This window comes from Ambystoma mexicanum, chromosome 4q (genome assembly GCF_040938575.1).
Source record: "Ambystoma mexicanum isolate Mex_15411 chromosome 4q, UKY_AmexF1_1, whole genome shotgun sequence".
Lineage (NCBI taxonomy): Eukaryota > Metazoa > Chordata > Amphibia > Caudata > Ambystomatidae > Ambystoma > Ambystoma mexicanum.
The window spans coordinates 770,944,727-770,965,629 of NC_090928.1; the positions used below are offsets into that span (position 1 = coordinate 770,944,727).

General features: G+C 44.5%; 1 long non-coding RNA gene across 1 annotated transcript in view; it reads left to right on the forward strand.

Moving 5' to 3' along the window:
* Positions 1 to 20,903, forward strand: part of LOC138467109 (uncharacterized) — a 1,381,370-nt gene that overhangs the window by 1,007,287 nt on the left and 353,180 nt on the right. Inside the window, exon 2 of the long non-coding RNA XR_011268042.1 lies at positions 19,863 to 19,893. This is a non-coding gene — a long non-coding RNA (uncharacterized lncRNA). The remainder of the gene's footprint in view (positions 1 to 19,862; positions 19,894 to 20,903) is intronic.

Sequence of the window (20,903 nt, forward strand, 5' to 3'; positions counted from 1 at the left end):
CAGGCCCACTTTTTACACAAACACTGGGCTGAGGAAGAGGGTGATTGAGAGTAACCAGACTAACTCTCTCACATCGTACTGGACATGTCCCGTTAATCAGGTCAGGCAAAGTCAGGCACTTTACACTAAGGCACACCCTGAGCAAGGCGGAACACGAATATGAGCAGAACGTCCGGGACAAAGGCATTCCTACTTGAGCAGAGCAATGGACCAAGGGACGAGAGCAGCGGGCCAAAACCCCAAGGGTTCCCTACTGGAGGTTGTTGCCTGTGATATACCACGAAAGACATGTGGAGAAGGCCATATCCCACAGGTGATGATTGATTTGTGTTTCAAGGATGCCTGCAACCCTCCCAGGTGAAGGGCAGAGTTGGGGAGGCGAGGCCAAGCCTGTGGTACTAACCTTGACTCGTGAATTGGAAATAGCAAAACAAGAAAGAAGCACACACATCCGGTGAGTTGGCAAGCGACCTGAGAGACCGGTGTGTGTTAAAGTGAATGAAGTAGCAACATTATATCACAAGTGAAGGCTGCACGCATGTGGATGAGACATGAAGAAAGGCAGACCTGTGAATGAACTTTGACGTAAAATTCAGCTGTGAGATCAGCAATACTAAGTAACGGAGTGGTCCGGAAAAAGGAAGTAGCCCTTTCGAAAGTCTCCATGAAAGGTACGTTGTTTGAAGCTGTAAAGGGAACCAACAGCAAAAGTGAATTAAGCGAGAGTAAACGTGAACTTTGAGTCTTAAGTGGTCCTGCTGTGGTCTGTAAAGAGAGCCACAGACATTTGAAAGTCTTCAACATCCGAAAGGGGTCCGAGCCCAATTGAGGGAGACCCAAAGTACAATAAGTTTGGGGAAGGGAATTGTGTTGAACCGTGACTTGAGAGTTCTGAGCCCGACAGAGGGGGACCTACATGAACTGTGTGCTGTGAGGTCTGAGCCCGGCACAGGGGGACCTTTGTGGACTTTACATTGGAATACAATCTTGAAAGTCAAGAAAGAGACTTTAACATGGATGGCCAGGTGGGCATCAATCCACGGTTTGGAACTGCTTAGAGTGTTAGACACTGGGCCAGAGTGCCATCCTGCCTACAAGGACAGCCTTACTCCTTGAGGTTTAACGTGAGGAGGAGAGCTGATTCAGCTACCTTTATTCCTTTGCATACATTTGTCCTTATTACACTTTTTGTACACAATAGGGCAGGCATTAGGTTTTTGCTAGCATAGGCCATTTTGACTTGACAGACTGCAGTAGGACTGTTTTGTCTATCATTTGATGGCCGAGACTACTCCCATCTTAGTTATAGGGCAAAATATGAGTTTCTCCAACCCCAACATTTTCAATAAAGGTTTTACAAATTGTATCCATTGTGTCAGTGTCATACTTGTGATACCATGCCTTCCCTACAGCAGGTATTAGGTTTTGTTAGTATAGGCCATTTTGATTTGACATAGACTGACTAGGACTGTGTTTTCTTTATTATTTCACAGTAGAGACCTCTCCCATCATAGCTATAGGGCAAAAGTAGGAGTTTTCCCAAAACCCAAAAATGTAATAAAGGTTTTGAAACCTGTAGCTCTTGTGTCAGTGTCATACTTGTGATACCATGCCACCCTTAGACCATCCACTACTTTCTAGACCATGCTAGTCTCACCCGCTCAATATCATTGTTATCCTCTGTCTGAGATGACTTTGCCTCCTACTTCTCCTCTAAAGATAAGCCATACCTTGACTGTCCTGCCTTACCTTGTTCCTCCAAATCCCTTCTCTCTTCCAGCTACTGACCTCTCTATTTCGTCTATTGCTTTCCTCCCACCACCCCACAGCCTCTGCACTCACTTTGTGCCCAACTCCCATTCCTTTTCTCTGTGCTCAGTGGGACTGAAGTATTCATGGAAGCTGCTCAATACGTGCCTACATTTATTTTTATTTTGCCTCCTGTGCCAGCCGAAATGTGCATAGTAGTGGTGGCAGTCCCTTTGTCTTTACTGCCAATCCTAGATTACACCACAGGGTGGAGCAGCCTCACCCTTTATTAAGGGAGAGTTGGGTTTCTCTGAAAGAAAACTACTTACTATAGTAGCTCTGAGACACCTTTCCCTCCCTCCCTTCCAAAGTCAACGCTACTGTTCCTCACTCAGTCATTGATTCTGCGCCACTTACCTTCCCCAAGGCTAGGAGCTCAGGTGGCCCTCAAGAAGAATCTTTGCCTCCACTGTTTCATACCCTCAAGAACATTACTATGATGAGAACATTTCATAATGATATCATCAAGGAGGAGATGCCACTGGGGGAGCCTACCTCACCTCCTGCACTGTCACTGACTCTCCTAAAGGACCCTACAACCCCGGGACACACATCTCCAACACCTCAGTGCCCACATCAGAACTGCTCGAGCCAGCCGCTCTCTCTCCTCCAGCATTTCTCCCCTAAGTCGACCAGGGTGATTCCGCTGTATCTGTGGCACAGTTAATGGACCCTCCAACTCATGATGATTAGGGTGACAGAGAAATTCTGCTGTCAATTATGCCTTTTCATGAATGAGTGCCCAGGAGTGATGGAGTTTTTGCCACTCGAAGCTCCAGTCCAACACCCAAAAGGACAGATGTCTTGATGGCAGTGTTGTTCTTGAAACGTGAACAAACTGGATTACTCATGTAGCAAGACCTATTACAGAAGGCCTAAAGTGTTATTCTTGAAACGTGAACAAACTGGATTACTCATGTAGCAAGACCTATTACAGAAGGCCTAAAGGTTTTGGGTGGCTCCCGATTTGGTAGCTTCTATCAGCAAGAGGTTTGATGCCAAATTCCAAACCTCGATGAACAAATATATGGCTTCTCATTAAGATTGTAAGATGGCTCAGCGGGTTAAGCGCTCGTTGCTGGGATCTGTATTTGATCTGCAGGTCGCAGGATCAAATCCTGGCAAGGTCGACTCAGCCTTTCATCCTTCTGAGGTCGATAAAGTGAGTACCAATTTCGATTGGGTAACAATAATGTATATAAATATGTGGTATGTAAAACGCTTTGGATCCAAGCGCTATATAAATATTGAATTATTATTATTATTAACCTCTCTAGCCAATGATGGTGTCAGTAGATTTAGCACAAAGCAGATCTCCTTCCTAGTGTGCTTCCTACCCCTATGTAACACCTTGAAGTAGGGTAGAGAAAGCTGTGGATGCCTTGGACAAGAAAAGCCTACTCTAGCAATGACATCCATTAATGGGTAATAATAACTCAAATATGGCAGCCTGCAACATTAAATTGCGAAAAGAGAATGCAGACTTTCTGCCAAATCTGAAGGAAGAGTGCCTGGCTGGAATGTCAACAGAGCCCCAAGTGGTGCTCAACATGTTGGGAGGCAGCTGCCGGACATGTTCACTCCATCCAGAGGGAAGTGCCTGGGGCTGAATGCCTGCTCTAGAAAAAGGCATCCAGCTAATTTGGGGGCCACAGGACAGATTGTGAGGGTTGACATTTAATTGAATGGGTTCAGCCTTTTTAACCCTTTTTGCTGCTAATGCTTTGTCTAAGGAAAAGCAAACACACACAGAGGCGTTGCTAGTGCGGGGGCTTAGGGGGCTATAGCCCCGGGTCTTTTGGTTGTAGCCCCAAACAGAAACTCTGGGCTACAACAAAAGGCTAGCTAGCCCCAAGTCCCGACAGTCTTGACATTTGCAAAGTCCAAGACCTTTTCAGACCTAGCAATACCCCCGAACACACATATGGCTAATTAGCTGCTGGGCATCACAAAGCCTACCCAGAAGGCCTATTCATTGTCTCAAAAGAAGTGAAACAGTTCTCAGGCCTTCTACTTCTTTAGAGGGTTTCAATCCTGCTCCCAAGACTGTGAAAGACCAGACTCTTCTCTTTGAATGTTCGTCCAAGAAACAGACAACGAACATACAAATCCTTCTTAAACAGTGTAACCTCCTCTGGGCCAAAGCAAGAGAAATGGCACCTTCCAGGGCCATCTCCATGTTAGGCCACTGGGGGCCTGGGTCTTCCTCCCTAGGCCTGCATGGTGGTAAGGGACTGAGGACAGCTGGACACTATCTGAAGTCAGGATGGATGCAAGCTACATTTACCTGTCTTCTTAACTTGATAGTGCAATGTTTTACTTGAACAAACAGGAGAGACCCAGGGCTTCTTAGCTGGCAACCATAGAAACCTGTAAGCTTTGCCTTCAACTGCGGATTTTCCCAGTTCCTCATCTGTTGGGGAGTTGAATGTTAAAGAGGCTCAACAGAAAAGGCCATTTCACTCGTGGGTGCAAGCTGTTTTCCTTAGCACTATAACAAGTCTTCTGGTTGTTGGGAAGCTGTAAATCCATCCGTTTGCCACTCCATTCAACAGGAAGTGCCACTCTATGCATAATGGGAGGGCCAAAGACTCGAGTCTCTGAGATATGCTTGTCTCTTTTCGTGGCATGGTCAGTTCCTGTATGCCTTACCATGATAGCTTATCGCTAAAGGTCTTCACAAACTGAGACGGTCGTCTTACTTTGATAGCGCCATATTGGCCAAAGAGGACATAGTCCTGCAACCTCTTGGATTTGCTGACTTTTCTCCCTGGATGTTTCCGCAGAGGGTGGACCTTGTCTCAGCACCGGGGGGTGGTCCTTCATCACTCTTCTCAATTTCATTTCTTGGTCCTCGGGGACTTACCTTTTGGTAATGTGAGACTTGGTAAGAAAACAACGAGACAGTGCAAAACCTGTGTCTGCTACAAATATTATTTTTGAAAACCTATTAAACATGAATTTCCACCACAACAGATTTTGTACTGATTGGATGGCAACGCTTCTAACCATTACAAACTCAGCATTTGTTGATGACATTTCTTTATTCTGCATCTACATCACAAGCATATTGTACACTGCACATCCCTCAAGTTCACTATTCCATTACTGTTGCAGGGGGCTGTGCTTTTTAGTGAAGAAGCGCTCAGAGTGAGACTTACAATATTGAAACAAAAATGATTTGGTGGTGACTCCTAAACCGACCATTTGTTCACCATTTTACAATGTAATTGATCATATGTTACTATGGAGCATAGCAGACACAGATCCAACGAACAACGCTATTGTATTTGTTGTTGGCTTGAATTTTATTTTAGCCGACAGCATTTTTGCCATGCCATTTTCTTCACTTCCTCCAGAATTCTCTTTCTATGCACATTTTGCATTGCCTCAGAAAAAGTCATGGCAGTTTTTGATTCTTCAAATTAATAACCTCATGGCCGGTTCCCATTGACTCTTCTCTCTTCTCTCAGAATAGTTCCTTCCATCCACGCTTTTAAAAATAAAACTAAATTGTGGCTCTATGATGCCTTGGCCTTCTCGCCCTGATCCATGCAGGCATCCTTCTGTGAGGTGCTACCTGCTCGGGTACCTCCTCATCTTCCCTCCATATTGTATCCTGATTCTCTTATCGCTTGGGCATTGTTATAGTGTTATGTTATAATGATATATACTGTATACCGTAGTACCTGTTCTATTCTCTCCTGATGCAATGTTTTAATTTTTGTAACCATTTTTAATTGTAACCATTGCCTTCAAATCATGCGGCCAGCTGCCCTAGGGCAAGGTGCGCATTACAAATAAAATAAATATAAAGAAAATACATTGACCCCCGGTTACATACACACCATTGCCCCAGAAAAGTAAGAGATTTGAACAGAAAGGTCTCCCATGCTAGCATTTTCACTGCTCCCACAAAATTGCCAGGCATTTCCCCATGCCCAAATAACTCCCCTCCATACCTCAGCGTGCTAAGTCCTCTGATGTCCTTCCTTGCCATTGCCAGACAATTTCCCCTCTACTTTGGCTCCTCTAAAGTGGGACTTTCGAACACTTGGCACATCCTCTTGCAGCAGCGACTACAATGCGTTATGATTTAAACCCTTGTAATTCTTTTAAAGCTTCCTGTTTCTGCTGTTCACCGTAGCAGGTGGTTACTGCAACGTCTGCAATAAAAGCAAAGCTTAATGCACTGAGAACCCATTTATGCTCACAACCAGCTGCTTAAAATGCAAAGCACTAGGCATACATCCATCAGATTCCAGGCGCGATTGTTAGATCCAAATACCAAATTAGATTATATGTCATTACTTTGAAGGAACTCTAGGGAAACAATAGTGGGGGGCACTGTTTCCACTTTGTATGATCCGATAGCCCAGCCAACAATGTGCTCTCTGGCTCTAACCTGGCAGAATAAATGTAGGCCCATCATGTGCACAGCAGGTCTGGATGCAGCTCGAATATTGCAGCCTTCAGATGGGACTAGGACTCGGCAGCACTTGTCCCTAGAAATACTCTGGCTTTTAGACTCCCTGTAGGATTAAACTCATGATTTCCTTTAAAACGTACTTTTTTCCAGAGAGGCGTGCCATTGCGCAAGCAACAAACAACAATGCTGCATTGAGCCTACAGATATGGATAGTTAATTTAATATTATGCATGATCCTGTTGATCTATGGGCCAAACCACCCTAAAGTGATCTCAAAACGCTGAAAATATTAACCGTGCGGCTTGCGTTTGCACCACTTAGCGCCTTTATGCTGCAGCTTAACATGCAATTTTTCTGCTGCTTTTGGTGGCTCTTCCCATACATCCTTTCTCCCAAGGGTCAGGGAGCATGAACAAACAGAGCTATCCCCGTCATGCTGCTCTGGCTACCCAGGCAGGCATTCGGTAGCGTCTCCTGGTATTAGCGAGGACATGGTGGATCTGCAAGGCAGGCTGAATGGATTTGCTTTGGCCTGTCCTGTGCAGTGGTCAGCTTCCAAGAACAGAGTGACTATAAGGCCGGAGGACCTAGCTGCCTAAGAAGCTCCAGCAAGGGTTGCCTGTCTACTTCGATTATCCGCATTGCCTTCAACTTGAATGGGGCATAACTTGAACAACTCTAGAACTTCTTCAGCCAGTTATGCTGGTTACTGGGGCTGTGTCCACTCTAGGATGAATAAAAAAGGACTATCTTCAAAGCTCTGCTTGGCCTTGGAACCACCACATGAGTAGAAGAATGTTTACCATTATCCGTGATTAGTCGAATTCCAACTGCATAGCATGCCCGCACTGTAGGAATGGTTTTGAGTCCTGGTGTGTTTCTGTCCCGATGTCAGTCTACAGCCACCCACCCCAGGGGCATCACGTTCTGCCAGTTCTCATCTTCTGTCCGCTATACCAGCAACCAGCCTCATCTACAGTTCCTTTGGCCTTGCAGCATCCTGTGAGCCAAGTCAGCCCAGAACGCTGAGTATGCCTACCCAAAAACCTACTGTAACAAACTGGTCCAGTGCACTGCAGAGACACAGGACTGGACTAACAGTTTGCAGGTTTAGGAGCAGTATTTTTATCCATTGGAGCAGTAAGACACCAAGACTTTGGGGCTCCCTTGTGCGTCAGTATGTGGTTCATAAGGGTGTTCTTGAAGCCAGTCTGCATTGGAAGGTCCTTAATTTCCTCTGGTTAGGAGGTGGGTACCCAGGAGGATGGTGTTAGGAGAACAGCAGAGGCCAGGGAATGCAACTGGATACACAGACACTGGCAGGCACATAGGGGTGGTGCGCCACTTGACCCCTGCAGCCCCCCAGCCTCCTTGCCCTTACCCAGAGCAGCGCTGGCCTGGCTGCACTTACTCAGTGCCAAGCTGCTCTGATCGCACTTCCCATATCTCCTCCCTTGCACTTCCCTCTCTCCTTCCCCCTGCACTTATCGTTGTCGCACTTGCATGATCCGAATGACACAAGGCCTAGTAGGATTGTTTGTCTTGAACTCCCTTTGTCTTCCCTCCCTTGTCTTGTGGCTCTGAGCTTATGGCCCTTAAGTAGCGTGCATGCGAAGGATGGGATCGCAGAGTAATTCTGAGTCCAAATAACCAAACTAACTCAGGAAGATGGCTGTTTTATTAACAATGATCTAAAACAGGGAGTTTGCAACGATCAACAACTGCCGGTGACTCAGCCTCTCAATGATTTCCTCAGAAAACATAGACTTTATACTGAAAATACATCAGAGGTGATGCCATGCTACGTGGCAAATAATAGAAAACCTATGAGGGATTGTCATTGGTTCAAGGGGAACATCTAAGTATACTTTATATAGGAGCTAGGATTGTAATTTGCTGCCCACCGTCAGGTGGACAATATATGCCTACATCTATAACATGTCATCATGAAAATCATTAAGTAAACGGTCTGGAACATTTGGTTCACTTAGCAGCGCGTATGCACAGATCCAGGTAAAAGGAGGTGGACTTGACTCTACATCCCCTTCCAATTAGCCCATCATCTGTCATCACTGAAGCCTTCTGCCATGAAGATTGTCTTTGAACTTGGCCTTGCAAAGTATCATTGTCTCTGGAAATATATGGGAGTGCAGGCACTCACTATCGTTGTTCTGGGACTCCAAGTTCAACTCTATTTTCATCCTTGGCTCACGTGACAGGAGACCATGATTTGGTCCATTTCGCAGGTTATTAAATGTCATAAATGAATAAAACTTGGCACATTTGGTGTTCTTTCCTTGCACCTTAAGAGATGATTCACTCTTTGTACGTTCGCTCCTTTCAAGAATAGGTAACTGACCGTGGCTGCTTTAGTTTTGATAGCCAGACAGCCTTGCCATGCAGCTTCACTATTTCCAACTTATTCTTGCTGCAACACAATTCTCGCCTTTTCACTTCATGGGTCCTGGCTTATTAAAATTGATGACACTGATGTCCAGCTCCTATACAATGGCGGCTTTGCTTGCATTCTATTTACTACGTATAGCCATCTTCTATGATAACTTAATCTACCTTGCATTCCAGCCTCTGTACAATTATTGAACGGTTCATTCTCTGCAGCACTAAGTGCACATGCAATCTGCTTCTCGCATATGAAAGTTTATTCGATTCTTTATTTTGTCATTAACTTCTGTAGGATCCATGCATTCTCTTTAGCCAACATCTCGGGATGTCGCACATGACTCTTGTGACATCACTAGCTCCTCTCTTTTCTCTTTCTCATATTCCATCTGGGAGTTCCTCCCTCAAATCGTCATCCCTTTGGGGATACATTCGACAGGGCTGGGTATCCTATTGGGTGCATGGCCAAAGGTTGTAGGCCATGCACCCAAAAGCCACGGCCTTCACCACACCCACCGCAGCAATGCAGTTTTGACTACATATCTCAAAGGGTGGTCACCTTTACAGAATGGTTGTGGAGCACATTTTACTCTTCATAGCGCACCAGAAGTGCGCTGACATGCTTATATTGTTGGTTTCATGGGTGCGGTCATTGTTGGAACATCTTATGATTTTCGGTGTATGGCTGGAGATTGTGCAGTGAAAAGTCCTACAGTGTGCCTACTGGGTGCAGTGTTGGAACACTGTAAGTATAGAAGAGGGTAGGGTTAAAGTGAATCTTCTATATGCTTGGATATTGTGGTTTGTGTAGTTTCCTGGGAGTAGACCCAATGTTGTGAAGATTGTGTGGTTCTGTTAGCAGTGACACAATACTTTGTGAATGGAAGTGCGTAGGGATAGCGGAGGCAGTGGTATGTTTGTAGAATCTGCTAACTGTGACATGTTTCCATGCATTGCTGTGTTATGGTGCTGGGGTTGGGTTACAAGTGCCACTGGCTATGTTACATTTGTGAATTGTGGTTTCTGACCACATGTCCGCATGCATGTCTCGATTATGTTGTGCTGGGTGTGGGCAAGCAGTACACTCTTGTGTGCATGGTCGAAGGCATGATGGGTGCCGCTGTGGATGACTTTGGATGCTGAAATAGTGGATTTTTTCCAGAACTTTGTACTGAAGGTGCTTTGGAAGCACATGCAGCGTGTACTCGGAGTGTTCAACGGTAAATATGGAGTGCTGTACAGAAATATAGTGTTGATGCAGAGTTCTTGGCTGTGATTGCTGCATGCATGCATGCATATTTCACTATTTCACAGTACTCAATGAGGGAGTGCTGGAAGAAGAACAGTGGAGAGGGGAGAAGGACTGCCCCTGCTTTACTGGGATGTAGCCCTCGCTGTAGCTGGGAAAGCGCACGTGCCACATCCTGCGATTCTGAGCATGGTGAGCATGCAAATGGAACTGTGGGGATTATGGAATCAGGTGTCAAGGGTGTGGTTCACAGGAAGGGGCGGTACTACCTTTTCCCAATACTCTCTGTGTAATGAGGTTGGTAGAGATGGAGAGGCGCACAGTGCTGATTGTGGGTGATACATTTGTACAAGATCTGCACAGGTATGGCGTGCAAAGCGGCATAGCTGCTACTTTCGGGTTGGAAGGAGTAGACGCTTTGTGGGCCAGTCTCTGTGTGCAGTTTCGGCGGGATGTTTCACCTTTGCAGATTTGTGGCCTTTACTGTTACTGTTCAAGTTGTTGTGGTGCATTTTGGAGGTCTAAATTTGGGTTACATGTCGTGTGGACGTTTGCTCAGTCACCTGAAGAAGTTGATGAATGCATTGATGCAGATTTTTCCCACTGCGAAGGTTGTTTTCTCAACCATTCCACCAAGTGGACTATGGGACCATGCTGGTGAAATGTGTCCCCAGCCAGAACTCGGAAGGTGTCTTATAAACAGAAGCATGTCTGCATTTATGTGCACTAATGGAATGTTCTCTTCCCACTATGAGTGCATGAAGTTGCAAAATATACACTGCTTCCATGCAAATGACATTTCTTTGAACGCCATTGGCAGTACCATTTTCTTTTACACTGTGCAAGAAGCTTTGACCATAATGCTGTAAAAATTGAAGGAGGAGAAGCAAACAGAAACTCATACAAAGAGAAAATATAAAAAGGTTGTTTGCAAGCAAAAACACATCAAAATAAAAAATAAAAACTTTTCAGAGGCACCACTAAAGACCCAATCCCCTACCCTGTTTCATACTGTCCCCCCACCCCACTTCCTAGCACGAAAACTCTTTGAATTTTGTGGTGGTTTCAGGATTACATGTGTCACATCCAGCCATTGTCAGGATGGGAGCCATGGAAATGGGTCTGTGGAGGCTAACGGATTGCTCAATAAGGTTTGTGGTTGTGGTGTGTATGCAAAAAGTGTGGCAGATGGTCTCTTTGTACAAAGAAGTGCAGAAACCTATGGTGGAAGTGCGCAAGGTAAGGGACAGCCATCCTGTTTGTATGCGTGCACTGTATGTACTTGTTTGAAGTTGGTAATATGCATTCAGTGCTGCTTTTGTGCGATCATTTTTGAAAAGTTTGTAGTAAGTGGGTAACTGCGGAAAATAAAAAACTTTGAAGTATACAAGGTAAGTGGCAGGTATCCTGTTATGAATGCAATTTGTGTATGATATCATATGATGTGAAATTGTATGATACAGCATTTATAATGCGCCTTTACACAAGTTTTGCAAGGCACGACGAGGCAAGGGAGAGGGTACAGAGGGGAGACAGAGACAACCAGCCTACCAGGCCAGGTGTCACTCAGTTTGCCCAAATGCTTGGGTACGGGGAGTGGAAAGTGCAGTACAAGAGAAGAAGAATAAATGACAATAAGTAAAAATACGGCCCGATTGTGCCAAGTGCAAGGATAAGTGCAGACATCAGGTTGTGGTGGAACTGTTAGGGATACAGAAAACAGTCCCAAGTGCAGGATTTGGTAGAAAGGCAGTGCAGGGGTGCGACTCGCGGGGAAGGTGGCCTGGGCCCGACATCAGAGAGTGGCCAGGTAACAAGTGCATAATCAGTTTCAGCCAGGAAGTCAGCCGGGGAGAGGAGGAGAAAAAGCAGACGCAAAGAGAAAGGCTTTGAGGTGCTTCTGGAACCGGCGATGGAACCGGCGATGGTTCTCCTCAAGAATGGCCCCAGCCAAAGAAAGAGATCTACCACCAACTGGTTGCTTGCAGAAGCGACTGACCCTGAGGAAGTTGGAGGGGGATGAAGGAAGAGCTCTAGCAGTGAGATATTTAGGAAGTGAGAGTTGAAGGTATTGAGGTCCCAGGGCCCAGAATTCCTTGTGCATAATGCAGAGGGTTTTCACCTTATTCCTCGCAGCTACTGGGAGCTATTGCAGACATTTCAGCACAGCATAGATCCCTGGGCTTGAGGCAAAGGCAAGTCGCGCAGTCCTCTTCTCGATGAGTTGCAGAAGGTGGAGAGTAGAAGCGGGCAGATTTAAAGAGGCTGTTGCAATAGTGCAGCCCAAAAAGAACCACAACTGTGCAGACAGTGACCTTTTGGGAACTTGCTTTAGATTGGTAAGATACATTCAGTGCTGGGTTTGCTGCCATATTTTTACGATTTATGTAGTAGATGAGTTAGTGGGGAAAACAATTTGTAGCATTTTCGGAAGGAAAGAGAGTTCCTGTTTCAATATTATAATGTATGATATGGGTAAATGAAAATGTTGCAAGCATATACCATTGAAGTGCCACTTGATGGTAGGGGATGGGAGAAAAAACAGTATGCTTTTTAAGAACGTATTGGGCGCTCAGTGGCAGATACCGTGCGCAGAGGCACTTATAACAGAGTTGTAAACATACTGCAGAAAAAGTATTCTTACCTCTATTTTGTGGTGATGGGTGCTCATGTGGATGAATGTGGATGCACACATCTTGAAATATTTTGCTGCATTTTCTACTGGACGTGCTTTCGAATGACAGGACACTTGCAGGCTGCATTTGTAACACTAAATATGAAGTGTTGTGCAGAACTGATAGTGTTAGATGCTAACGTCTTGGATGGCATTGGTGGATGCGTGTGTGACTATTTACCCGTACCCAATGAGGTAGAGGTGGACAAAAAATTGTGGAAAGGGATGGACTGCTCCTGCTTTATGAGGGCGCGGCCCTCGTGGTACTTTGGGAAGCACGCATGCCACATTCTGCTCTTCTCACCATGCTGGCCAATGGAATTGGGACTGTGGGGATTATCCAATCAGGTAATGAGGGTGTGGTTAACAGGAAGGGCCGGTCATACAGTTTTACATTACTCTGCCTAGTGAGGCTGGCTGACCTGGAGAAACGGACTGTGTTGACTTTGGATGATGCTTTTGTGATAGATTTGCACAAGTATGCCCTGGAAAGACACTTGGATGGCAATTTCAGTTTGGAAGGAGTGGACGCATTGTGGTGCACTGTCTATGAATGCAGTGTCGCCGATATGCATGCACTTTGCAGAGTCCTGGCAACTTCTGCTCGAGTTGATGACGTCGTTGTGCACTACGGGGGCATGCATTTGGGTTACGTATCTTGTTTAGGGTTGTTCCGTCGACTGAAGAGGTTGCTGAATGTAGTAAAGAGGCTTTTTCCCACTGCCCAGGTACTTTTCTCATCCATAACACCATGAAGAGTATGGGACAATGATAACGTATGCTGTGCCGAGCCAGAGGTTGGAAGGTGTCTCATCAACAGAAGCATGTCTAAATTTTTGTCCGCTGGTTGGATGTTGTTCTGCAACAATGACCTCATTAGTTGTGGAAATGCAGAGTTTTCCCATGCAAATGACATTTCATTGTCGCCCATTGGTAATGCTGTTTTGTTTGCCCATCTACAGGATGCGTTGTAGAGTTTACTGTAAATATGTGAGTACAAGAAAACACAAAATCAAATTAAAACCGAAAAAGGTGTTTCTCTAAAAGCACCTAAAAAATACAAATAAAAAAGGCTCTTTTCAGAGCCGCCACTAAAAACGAACTCCCCTAACCTGGTTGTCATTTATTCCCCCACGCTTGCACGCAGCACAACATCCATATCCGGGGATTTTGAGGATGGCGGCCATGGAAATGGGACTGTGGAGGCTGACGTATTGAGGCAATACTGTTTTTGGGTGTGGTGTGTACGCAGAGGACTGTTATACAGAACTGATACTGTTACATGGAGAGCTCTTCAGTGTGATTGGTGGATGCGTGTGGAACATTTTACCAGTACCCAATGTCAGCGTTCTGGAAAGAAGAAAGTGGAAAGGGAAGAAGGATTGTTTCTGCTTTATTGGGGGACGGCCATCGCCGTACTCGGGGAAATGCACATGCCACATACTACCGTTTTCAGCATGCTACCCATGGGAATGGGACAGTGGAGACTATCGCAACTGAGGGTGTGATTCACAGGAATGGCCGCTAATACTTTTCTGCATTAGTCTGCGTACTAAGTCGGGCTGACATGGTTGCCATTACTTGCAAAGGCAATGTAGCACAGCAGATTTGTTGCAACATCACTTACAGGGCAAACCAATGTGGCCTGATACTCTGTTCTGAAAAGCTATAAACAGATTGCAGAGCAGCTCTGGGGTGTGGGCTTTTGTAGGGCTGCTGTGGAGAACTAGCACCAGAAAACAGGCCTACACCCAAAATAAGGGCCCACGCGCAGCGTGGGTGCAGTCGTATGGTGACATTGCCACTGTCCTCCCTCGGGATGGCTGTCGGCAGGACGCGTTTTGGGCGGAATATGTTGTTCGCATGTGTATAGGTGTCCTATGCACACCGTTGCCACTTCTCTACTGATCAATAGTGCGACACACGTGTTAAAAGGACACAGAGGAACAGCTACACACACATGTACTTGCACAACAAACAAACTTCCGCTCCCACACGTAATTATAGGTGGTGCACAACATGCAGACATGCGGGTCGTGCTGGCATCATACGGATGCCTCCATTGTCATTGCGGATAGACCGGGCAGGTGCAGTGTCCATAGGGCACCTACCTTTTGCTTAAATGCGGTCATTCCTATGAGGACTGTGCGCCGCTGAGTCAAAACTGCATTTAAAAACAAAACAATACCAATATATACACTGAGCAAATATTTAAATATCAACATTTACTTGAACACATTCATACACACCAATAGGAAAGAGAAGGGGTAGCAGAAGTGGATACTTATTGTGGGGAATTGGGGATTTGCACAAGTTGGTCGTGAGGGGAGAAAGGGATTGAGGTATCATCGTAACGTCTCCCATCACACAGATTTTGAGGGGGTGGCGGGCTGTGACATGGGGAAGGGATACACGTGCAGGTCTGGCAGTGATGTTTTATTTTGTCCATAGTATACCCTTGTACACAATCTTTTAAGGTGGCACAATTGTTCACCAATTCTTCCATTTTGGCTTCCAGGCTGTCCATTTTGCAATGTATAGAGTTTCTTTCCTTTCCTATGCCTGTATGCTGTTATGGAATGGGTGCCGCTTGTGCTGCCTTGCTTGTCTTTCCAATATTTTCTCTTACACAACAGAAAATGTGTTAGGTGTACATGAAGCAATATATATTACATAATTTACATTTCACACTACTTTGAGTACCAATGGGGTTAGTATCATAAGTCATTGCGTCATGAGGGAAATTTTCTTCCAGCCTCTGTAAGGTGCTTGCCATTGCTACGTACACAAAAAAAACGTATGCTTCTGTACTATTGTATACTGCACCACCTGCACAATTATCAGACAAAATGTATTGTGTTTGCTACGTTGCAGTTGCTGGTCTTAGTACTATCCCGTCCTTACTCTGGACGGTCATTCTTTGTTCCCATGCACAGTAGCAGTGAGGTAAGATTGTTGAAGGGAGACGTCACTTCTGTTGTTGTTGCATTCCGTTATGGTGTAGGCCCTATGCCTTTGTGCTGTTTGCTTCATAAGTTCACAGTTTGCAGTCCTACTCTATTATACCTTGCAATTCATGTACATGCTGCTGGTTGCATATGTTCCTTGTGTTTGCTGAATGGTACAACTATGTAAGAGAGTCCCTGCCTTTCTGAGCAGGTTGGATGCCACCCGATGTCCGCATCCAGATGCATACTCAAAGACTGCTGTGCGCATTAACATGGTGGCCACAGGTTCAGTATGTTGTACAGTACATCTTCAAAAAGTAAGTGTATCCTGCTAAAAACCTATGCTATTCACTGAAAAAACATTGGTTAAGGACCATTATCCTTAAGTTGCACTAGTATAAACCTATGCAATTCACTCACAAAAACATTGTTAAAGGGACGATATGTTTCAGTTTCCCTAAGAAAAACCTATCAAATTCAGTGCAACAAGTACTTGAAAGGAACATTACACTTACTTTGCGCTAATAACAACCTATCCATAATATGGTTACAAGTAAGACCAACAAAAGAAACAGAAATTCGCCAGTTATGGTAACCTAAGCAAACATAACTCGCGCCACCACTGTGCACTGCTAAGACTAACACCCATGACATCACAAATGTAATTGAGGACATCACTGATGACATCATATGTGCATTTAGTTTTCATGAAAAGCCTCCACAAGGGATTGTCATTATAATGTTGCCAGAAAACTATCAGAGGTCATTGGGAGAACTATCATGACATACATAGTTCATTAAGTAATGCATTGCTATAAACACCATTTCATTACAAAGTTATTTCCAGTACATGCACCTACGCGTGCAAAAGTAGACATTGGCCCTCATTACGATTTCGGCGGTAACCATGCCGCTATTGGCGGCATGGCTGCCGCCGAAGTCGCGTCGGGGTCCGGTTCCTCGGAATGAGGACTTACCGGGCCATTCCGAGTTCGGAAAGCCCGGTAATTCCTCCCTCCAAAGACCCGGACACTGTCCTTCCCTATTCCCATTTCAATCCTCATAGGGCTGAATGGGAGAGGGAGCAAACAACGGGCCATTACGAGATGGCCCGTTGTTTGCTCCCTCTTCCCCTCGCGGGACCCGGTAAGCATGCCTGGTTTTCCCAGGCGTGCTTACCGTGTCCCACGAGGGGAACTCGTAATGCGGCGGTACAGAGTGAACGGCACCGGCACCTTTTACGGCGCTGTTCACTCGGTACCGCCAGGGTCGTAATGAGGCCCATTGTCTGAGGCATGCATCATAGAGGTGCAATATTCAAAATCTTGCCATGTTAGATAGTAAAATGATGAATGCTTTCATTTCACAGTTTTGCGTACTGTGAAACATGTAATAAGTACCTACCAATGTCTCACTTACTACATAATTGTACTACTGCACACAAAACATTAAGAGATCACAACGGACACAATTATAACCATATACAGAGAAAGTAAAGTAATCAAAAAAACGCTGCAGTATTAACAGAAAGTATTCATAAGCTAACTGCTACCTTCATTCACAGTGATGATTGCTGTGTTTTAGGCCTGCTTCTTCCCCTATGTATACGTATCATATGATGTGACTGAACCCTAAGGAAAGTAGTGTAACAACATATGAAAAGGGTAAAGTCAACTAATATAGTAGCTTTTGATTTTTTTAGTTCCTTACTGTCCGTGAAGAAAACCACCTGGCATAGATATGTCTTTGAACAAAAAAAGAGGAAGCCAGACATGTGATGCCATCAGTGACATTTGTGATGTCATGGCTGTTAGTCTTAACAGTGCACAGTGGTGGTGCGAGTTATGGTTGCTTAGGTTACCATAACTGCCGAATTTCTGTGTTTTTTTGGTTTTACTTGTAACCATAATATGGATAGTTTGTTATAAGTGCAAAGTAAGTGTAATGTTTCTTTCAGGTACTTGTTGCACTGTATTTGATAGGCTTTTCTTAGGGCAACTGAAACATATCGTCCCTTTAACAACGTTTTTGTCAGTGAACGGCATAGCTTTTTAGTAGTTCAACTTACCCATAACGTCCCTTTTAACAATGTTTTTTATGAGTGAATTGCCCTGAGATGTTTTGTTTGCAGGGCTCTGCTACACCTCAGTGTAATGTTTGCGCGAATAATAAGAATGTTTAATAAGGTAATGCATAGACTAACAGATACAGTTTTCAAAATCACTTGTGGCAATCAAATGAAAAGGTCTAATACTTTAACATGTAGGTAATCCTCAAGTCAAGTGAATGTTTCATTGTGTGCACCTCCTGGCTTTGCGTATTTGGTTAAGTCGAATTAATGAGATGTGTGACTTCCCATCTCCGCTTCTTAGAGTGGCTGCCATTTTTTCATCACACCAGATAGAGAAATGACATTCGTTGATGCGCAAGTCTGCTGTTTATCTGCTACAATCTGGTCTGCTAGGAAATGCCATCTGTTGGTGCACAGGTCTACTGGTGATCTGTTTCACTTCCCTCTGCTGGGAAATGACATCTATTGGTGCAGAGGCCTGCTGGGATCTGCTTCACTTTCCTCTGCTGGGAGATGACATGTGTTGGTGCGCAGGTCTGCTGGTGATCTGCTTCACTTCCCTCTGCTGGGAAATGACATCTGTTGGTGCGCAGGTCTGCTGGTGATCTGTTTCACTTCCCTCTGCTGGGAAATGACATCTGTTGGTGCAGAGGCCTGCTGGGGATCTGCTTCACTTTCCTCTGCTGGGAAATGACATGTGTTGGTGCGCAGGTCTGCTGGTGATCTGCTTCACTTTCCTCTGCTGGGAAATTACATCTGTTGGTGCGCAGGTCTGCTGGTGATCTGTTTCACTTCCCTCTGCTGGGAAATTACATCTGTTGGTGCAGAGGCCTACTGGGGATCTGCTTCACTTTCCTCTGCTGGGAAATGACATGTGTTGGTGCGCAGGTCTGCTGGTGATCTGCTTCACTTTCCTCTGATGGGAAATTACATCTGTTGGTGCGCAGGCCTGCTGGGGAATTGCTTCACTTTCCTCTGCTGGGAAATGATATGTGTTGGTGCGCAGGTCTGCTGGTGATCTGCTTCACTTTCCTCTGTTGGGAAATGACATCTGTTGGTGGGCAGGTCTGCTGGGGATCTGCTATACTTACCTCTGCTGGGAAATAACATCTGTTGGTGCGCAGGTCTGCTGGTAATCTGTACACGTTGCTCTGCTATGTCATAGCACATTCGGTCCGTAGATGTATGATGAGACCAGTGGGTTAAGGGTTTCTGAAAACCATTCATACTACTTACTTTGTAGTTCCAATAATGTACTTCACCCCCATTGAAGCAATAGGTCTTGAGATGGGATTGATTTCCCTGGTGGCTATTGGCTGGACACCCAAATGGGAGTATGGTTAAGGTGTAGTGCTCAAATCTCTCAAAAGCAGTTTTGAAAAATGGGACCGGGTGTTAAGCCAGGATAAAGTTTCTAACCGGAGGTCCCTGAAATCGTTTTCCATGATGTGTTTCACATATTGCCCTCCTTGGCCATGCGTAGAATATTTCTTAATATTAGGCTTAATCGCCTTGACATCTTAGAGAATAAATGTGCCTGGATGGGCATGCCGTTAGAGGAACGGACCTGTAGAATCTGCCTAGATACTCAAATAGTGGAATCAGCTAGACCTGTGTTGACCTGCTGTTAGGCTATGAGACCAATATATGAATGCTATCTGAGTAACTATACTGAAAACATGGAAAGCATTAGCAGTGAATTATTCTGGCTGAGATGTCTGTCGGACTATAGCCATGTCCTAACAATTGCCATTAAACAGGTCTGGAAAAGTCTCAATAAATATCTTTTGAAATTTGAAGAGGAGGTAAAATTTCTATCAGACCTTTAAAAATGTTATCAGGCCTGTAATGCTATACTCTGCTGATTAGAGTTCTAAGGCCACCATATAATTCTTCCTTCTTTTGTTATTAGCTTGGAAATGTAAATCACTTCATCTTGTTATATAGAAATTGGATGTGGTGGAAATATGATTCTATTTTATATTAAAATTAATATCTTATATTGATATTTTTTTTCTTAATTCTTTTTAGGTATGCATTATTTGATACTGTGTTATGTATTTGAATGGATCGTTCAAAATGTGTGTATTTTCTTGTTATTGTTTTGTATTTTATTTGGGTAAAGTATGTGTTTTCTCTTTTGTGTTAAAGTTTATAACTATAAACACAGTATTCAAATAATAATAATGTACTTCTTAACTACGACGTGCCGTTTTTTAACAATGTTTCATGAAAATGCCTTAACTCGACAATATTCATACATGTGTTTTCTTCATTTGCAGGCCTTCCCCTGTATCTCAACGGGAATTTATGGTACGTACATATTTTTACTCATGAACATGGTCCCTCTTCGATACATAATAAAGAATGACAGCATACTATACACAGCATTTCTTGCTAAAAAATGTCAGATAATGTTGGGAAGTGATGCAAGCGGGGCGAAAATCACACTTTACTTACTGTCTCTTGCTGGTTTTGAAAGTAACGATTTTGAGCATGTGATACATTTTTCAGTCTAACGTTTATTTTGTTTGGCATGATGGAAGGACGACAAATCCACCAAGAATGGTCCTATGTTGTCCTAAAGCCAAACAAAAGGGAATATGCCTCACCCCAAAAAAGGTGCAGCTTGCTTTGTTTAAAAACAAATAAAGCAATAAACGGTGATCTTCCAGAAATGGTGCAATTCTTAGGTGATGTAAAGGGGTGGGAGTGAACCAGTGCCCTGCGCTACAGATAGGAAATAAGAGAGCAGACTTGAGGCGCAATTGGGACGAACGGGTAGCTTCCCCAGCATGCCCTGGTTTGCGCTGGACTGTAAACACACAGTCTCAAATATCACCTCTCAATAATAATTCTTTAGAGTCATGTACTGGTTGGTATAAGTATTGGGCAATGTATGATCCATTTTCAATCACATGCAAAAATATGACAGTCAGTCAAAGAAAGCGAATATTCCGCCCTTTGCAAACTCATACATAATATGTCAAATGATCAAACGAAGAAAGCAGGTAATCAGCCATGTCAAATAACGAAAGCAGGTAATCAGCCAACACGTGTTTCGAGCTTTGCTCTTCCTCTGGACTGTTACTGACAAATGTCCCCTGTTGGGTTCTGAGGCTATGAGTCTGCTCTAAGTAATGCACTGTGCTGGTAGCATCGCTTTCTGTGTGCTTATGTATTTAATGTTGCCAATAAATTGAATCCCTGTGATGTGGGGATGGGCTGGGCTAATGTTGAAAAAAAGATGCAATTTTGGTAACTGTGCTGTCACGTGCAGTTTCCGGTTTCAAATACAAAAAGATAGATGATAGCTGGGAAAG